Raw genomic sequence first — 6,000 nt, 5'->3', positions numbered from 1 at the left:
GGAAACAGAAACCCGAAGTATAGCTATACGATGGGAGGGCTGGTAATGGGTGAAAGTACTCTAGAAAAGGACTTGGGGGTAATAGTGGACAGGACAATGAAGCTGTTGACACAGTGCGCAGCAGCCTCTAAGAAGGCGAATAGAATGCTATGTATAATCAAGAAAGGTATTACAACCAGAATGAAAGAAGTTATCCTGCCGTTGTATCGGGCGATGGTGCGCCCGCATCTGGAGTACTGCGTCTAATATTGTTCGCTGTACCTTAAGAAGGATATGACATTACTCGAGAGGGTTCAGAAAAGAGCGACGAGATTGATAAAAGGTGTGGAAAACCTTTCATATGCTGAAAGATTTAGAGAAACTGGGGCTCTTTTCCCTGGAAAAGCAGAAGCTTAGAAGGGACATGATAGAGACTTACAAGATCATGAAAGGCATAGAGAAAGTGGAGAGGGACAGATTCTTCAAACTTTTGAAAATTAAAAGAACGAGAGGGCATTTGGAAAAATTAAGAGGGGACAGATTCAGAACCAATGCTAGGAAGTTCTTCTTCACCCAAAGGGTGGTGGACACCTGGAATGCGCTTCCAGAGGGTGTAATAGGACAGAGTACGGTATTGGGGTTCAGGAAGGGATTGGATGATTTCCTGAAGGAAAAGGGGATAAAGGGTTTAGATAGAGGATTACTATACAGGTCCTAGACCTGATGGGCTGCCACATGAGCAGACTGCTGGGTGCGATGGACCTCTGGTCTGACACAGCAGAGGCACTGCTTATGTTCTTATATTATGTTAAATCTTTATGTTCAGCAGTTCATCAAGCATATTCTGGATGTCTCCATATACTGTATTAAGCAGTTCTCTAGATTTTGTTCCATCTAATTGCACCACATCAACACTGAGATCTTCTATTATCTTCTTATGTTTAATATACATGGGCCAGACATGACCATCAAACAGTCCAGGTGGATCTGGAACAGTGTAGTTTCTTGAACTTCTCTTTTTGCATTCTTCACAGGGAATAGAAAGAAAGCAACATTGGTTGAATATATCAATTAGTGGCTTGTAGGTGTACAGAAGAAAATCATCCACAATAAGAATATGAATAGTTTCATCTTCTTCCTCTGACTGTTGCGAAACATCAGTATCCAATGTATATTGCTGCCTTGAGATTTTAAAAGAGAAAAAGAAACAAGATCAAGAGAATAAAAGAGTTAAGAAAAAGAAGAAACAAAGAAATTCAAGCAAGCAGAAAGACGTCAGGATTTGTTTTGGGGACTGCTGATTTAAAAGACTTTTTACAAAGTTGTAGTTAGCCCACATCTACGAGTAGTACGGTGTCAGACATCTCTGTCTGCAGACACTTTTGAAATTTAGATTCACTTTGTACCAAGTGTTTCTTTTGAAAAGAAATTTTGTCACTTTAGTAGCAAAATGAGCTCTGATCAGTACCATTGTTCAAGCTTTCTCCTTTTAGATTTTACGAGGGGCCACTGAAAAGTTCTCATTCCATTTAACTAAGGCCTCCTTTTATGAAACTGCGATAGCAGTTTCTAGCGTGGGGAGCCGCACTGAATGGCCTGCGCTGCTCCTGAAGCTCATTGAGTTCCTCTGAGCATTGGGAGCAGCACGAGCCATTCAGCGTGGCTCCCTGCGCTAGTAGTTGCTATCGCAGTTTTGTAAAAGAGGGATAAATGTATAGTCCTTGATGGAGACTACCCCAGCTTTGTTAATTGTGCTGAGAATTTTTCAATAACCCCTAGTAACTCTGGCCATTTTAGATATATACCCTTCCCTCCCCCCCCCCTCACACCTTTTACTAAGTTGTGGTAGAGGTTTCTACCATGGCCTGGAATGCTAAATGCTCTAACACTCATACAATTCCTATGAGTGGGAAAGAAACAGAAATGTTGAATACGGAAGTGGTAGGGAAGGTACAGGGATGAAAGATGAATGGTGAGCACAGAGAAAGAAGAAAATGTCAAATGGGCAGGAGACCCTGGCGAGCAAGTTAACAGAAGACAAACAGAAACCAGAGCCTAGGACCAACATGATTTGAATAATAAAATGACCAGACAATATAAGGTATAAAAATAATTTTATTTTCTATTTTGTGATTACAATATGTCAGATTTGAAATGTGTAGCCTGACAGAGCTGGTGTTAGACAGCGAAAGAGAGAGAGAGGAAAAGTCTTTTTTGTTTACACCACAGCACTGGTGTGGGGTTGAAGAGGACCAGGCTTAGTAGCATAGTAAGGAGGGATAGGGGCAAACTGTCCTAGACATTGTCTTCATGTGGACATCAACGCCTCTCCTCCTCTCCACCCCCTCCCCCCCCCCACGTACCTCTTTAAATTTTTACCAGCAGACGCTACATCTTCCACTTGCTGCTTGCATCGACCTCAGCTCCCTTCTAACATCACTTCCTGGTCACGGGACCAGGATGTGACATCAGAAGGGAGCCATGGCTGATGTGAGTAGCTAATGGAAGATGCTGTTCACACTGGCGAACATTTCAAGAGGTACGTGGTTGGTGGGGGATGCTCAAATGGCAGGGAAGAATTGGGTGGGTGGGTGCTCAAATGGTAGGGAAGAGTGGGGGTGCCTGACCAGGCTAATCAGATTTTCAAGAAATCCACAATGAATACGCAAGAGCTGGGTTTGCATGTTCTGTCTCCTCAGTATGCAAATCTCTTTCATGCATATTTGTTGTGGATTCTCTGAAAACACTAAAGAGTGATGAAGATGAAAAGTGAGGCAACTTGGAAACTTCCACAACGACTATGAACCTCACTGGTTAGGGTTCAATTGCAATGTGGCATATAAGCCATCAAAATATTGGTCTGAGCACCAAGGAGGGGTGGGGGTGGGGCGGTTCGCCCCGGGTGCAACCTTAGGGGGGGTGCACAGCCGGCCAGGTCCGTAAAATTCTACCGGGCCGATCAGCCTGCCTCTCCCCGATGTCAATTCTGCTGTCGGAGAGGAAGTTTGGGCCAGCTAATCGCTACCTAGCTGGGCGGAACTTCCTCTCTGACGGCAGAATTGACGTCAGGGAGAGGAATGCTGATCGGCCCAAAGCAGGGAAGGAGAGCTTGGGGCGGCTGCGACTTTGGGGCATGTTACCCGATGGCGGTGACTTGGGGAGCTGTTCCCCGATGGCGGCGGCAATGGCTTGGGGAGGGCAGGGAGAAAAAAGAAAGAAAGGGGGCAGGCAGGGAGACAGAAGGAAAGAAGGGAAACAGAGAAAAAGAAAGGGAGGCAGGGAGAAAGAAAGGGCAGGGAGAGAGGAAGAAAAAGTTGGGGGAGGGAATGAGGTCTGGAGGAAAGAAAGCATACGGGCTGAAAGAAGGGAAGAAAGATTGGATGCACAGTCAGAAGAAGAAAGTACCAGAGACTCATGAAATTACCAGACAAGGTAGAAAAAATGATTTTATTTTAAATTTAGTTATCAAAATGTGTCTGAATTTATATCTGCTGTCTATATTTTGCACTATGGCCCCCCTTTTACTAAACCACAATAGCGGTTTTTAGCGCAGGGAGCCTATGAGCGTTGAGTGCAGCCCTGGGCATTCAGCGCAGCTCCCTGCGCTAAAAACTGCTATTGTGCTTTAGTAAAAAGGGAGGGGGTGGTATTTGTCTATTTTTGTATGGTTGTTACTGAGGTGACAGTGCATAGAGTCATCTGCCTTGACCTCTTTGAAAAACCCCCAGAATAGGAATGATAATTAACATTTTCTAAGCGTATAGTGTGCTTTGTGGGGGTTTTTTTTTTTTTAAATTTTATTGTTGATAGATCATTTTGACTTGGTCATTTTAAAAGTAGCTCGCAAGCCCAAAAAGTGTGGGCACCCCTGAGCTAGAGCATTGAAGATGCATGTTTCTGCCGTAAAGGTCATCTCTGATGCAACCGGAATTTGCATCAGAGACGACCTTTACGGCAGACATATGCAATTGCAACACTCCAGCTGCTGTAAGAAGGCAGTTTAGACTTCGCCGGCCACAGGGCATGGAGGTTTGTTGGACCGGGCCTGTTGTCCGGGCCGGGGGGGGGGGAGGAAGAAAGCGCCACGAAGGTAAGGGGCAGGGAGGGAGAAAGGAAGAAAAGGTGGGGTGGAGAGGAAAACAGGGTAAAACAGAGGGGGAAGGACGCTGAAAGCACATGGGGAAGGCAAAGGGGGGAGAAGGACGCTGAAAGCACATGGGGAAGACAGAGTGGGAAGAAGATGCTGCATGGAAATGGGGAACAGAGAGTGAGGAGAAGATGCTGCAGGAAAATGGGGAAGAGAGAGTGGGGAGAAGACGCTGAAGGGAAATGGGGAAGAGAGAGTTGGGGGAAGACGCTGGCAGGGAGGAGGAGCGGAGGGAAGAAGATGGGTGCCAGACCAATTTGGAAGGAGGGAGAAAGGGAGAGGCACAGTAACAGAGCAAATGGAAGATGCAGAGAAAAGAGAGACAGTGGATGGAAGGAAGAGAATAACAAGAAGATGAGGAAAGCAGAAACTAGAGAAGACAAAGGTAGAACAAAAATTTTCTATTTATTTATTGCTTTAGGAGACATGTGTCATTGTTTCTGTGGTGTTGCATTGTATGCAGAGTTCAACTTCTTGCTAGTTCAATTTAACCTTTGTCTATGTATTTCTATTTTATCCCCCCTTTTACAAAACTGTGGAGCATTTTTTTAGCACCAGCCATGGTGGTAGTAGCTCTGATGCTCAGAATTCTATGAGCGTCAGAGCTGTTACCACCGTGGCTAAAAGCCACACTACAGTTTTGTAAAAGGAGGAGGGATTAGTTTGTGATGACATATTCCATACTAGGCGAAGGTGTTTTCTGTGTTCTGTGTGTTCGAAAGACATGGTTTTCTGTTAGGATTGATGGTGTAGGATTGATCTGTACTAGTCTGGCTTGTTTAGTTTTACAATGGGTGTATTGATGTTGTACTGCTCACTGCAGTATGTAAAATGCTGCCTTTTCCTAGGTACTCATGTGTGACATGTGGCTTGTTACTAAAAATCATGTTTTTCGTATAGATGGGGGGGGGGGGGGAAGGGGTGCCAAAAAATGATGGGCCCCGGGTGTCACATATGCTAGGTACGCCACTTACTCTGAGTAATTGTTCTTTTTCTGGACTTACAACATAGCCCTCTACTTCTATGTAGCTTGTATTGTTGTCTTTCTTCAAAATAAATAGACTGGGAAAAAAACATATGGTTTCATTTTTTACTTATCATATGGTATGAAAGATGCATGACTTTGAAGTAATGAGTACTACTCAGTTACTACGCCACTGAGACTTTTTTTGATTCAGTTTATAACTTCACTTTGTTTTCATGGACTGTTTGCCTCATGTTTTCTTATCCCTTCTTTTGATTATATTTGTAGGTTATTGGAGAAACCAATAAAAATGCTTTCCAATAACCTAAAGTATATACAAAAGAAGGGATAATAATATATTTACGAACAGTCTCCCAGTCATTTTGCATTTGAACCTGTTGTGACTGTTATTTACTATTAACTTTTAAACATTATTTATTCAAATTTCTATACCGTTATCCCAGAGGAGTTCAGAATGGTTTACATGGATTTATTCCATTAGGGGACCCTTATTAGTCTATGAGCATGATGAGAGAAGTTGGGGGAAAACTGGAGTGTACTGGGGCTATAGACCTTTAAATAAACTGTGCACTGGCCTCAGGGATATCTATCAGTCCCAATATCTGAGATCTGCTAAATAAATGAAACATAAAAGCATTCCAATGACAGTCTCAAGGGGAAATGCAGGAGTGAAAGGAAGAAGAGAGAACAGAGTGAGAGATGGATGGGTGATTAGAAGGTGACAAAACAATATAATTTTATGGTCTATAATGCAATAGGAAACCCAGATCTTTGAAAAGCCCTTTTTTGTTGGTGTCAGAGTATTTCATCATCGTAACTTCAAAGGTCTTGCATTCCTGGATTGTTTTAAAAACTTATTTGTAGCATTCTGACCATGTCATTGATATAG

Source organism: Geotrypetes seraphini, chromosome 3, assembly GCF_902459505.1.
Source record: "Geotrypetes seraphini chromosome 3, aGeoSer1.1, whole genome shotgun sequence".
Lineage (NCBI taxonomy): Eukaryota > Metazoa > Chordata > Amphibia > Gymnophiona > Dermophiidae > Geotrypetes > Geotrypetes seraphini.
Note: the sequence above shows the minus strand (reverse complement) of the source record.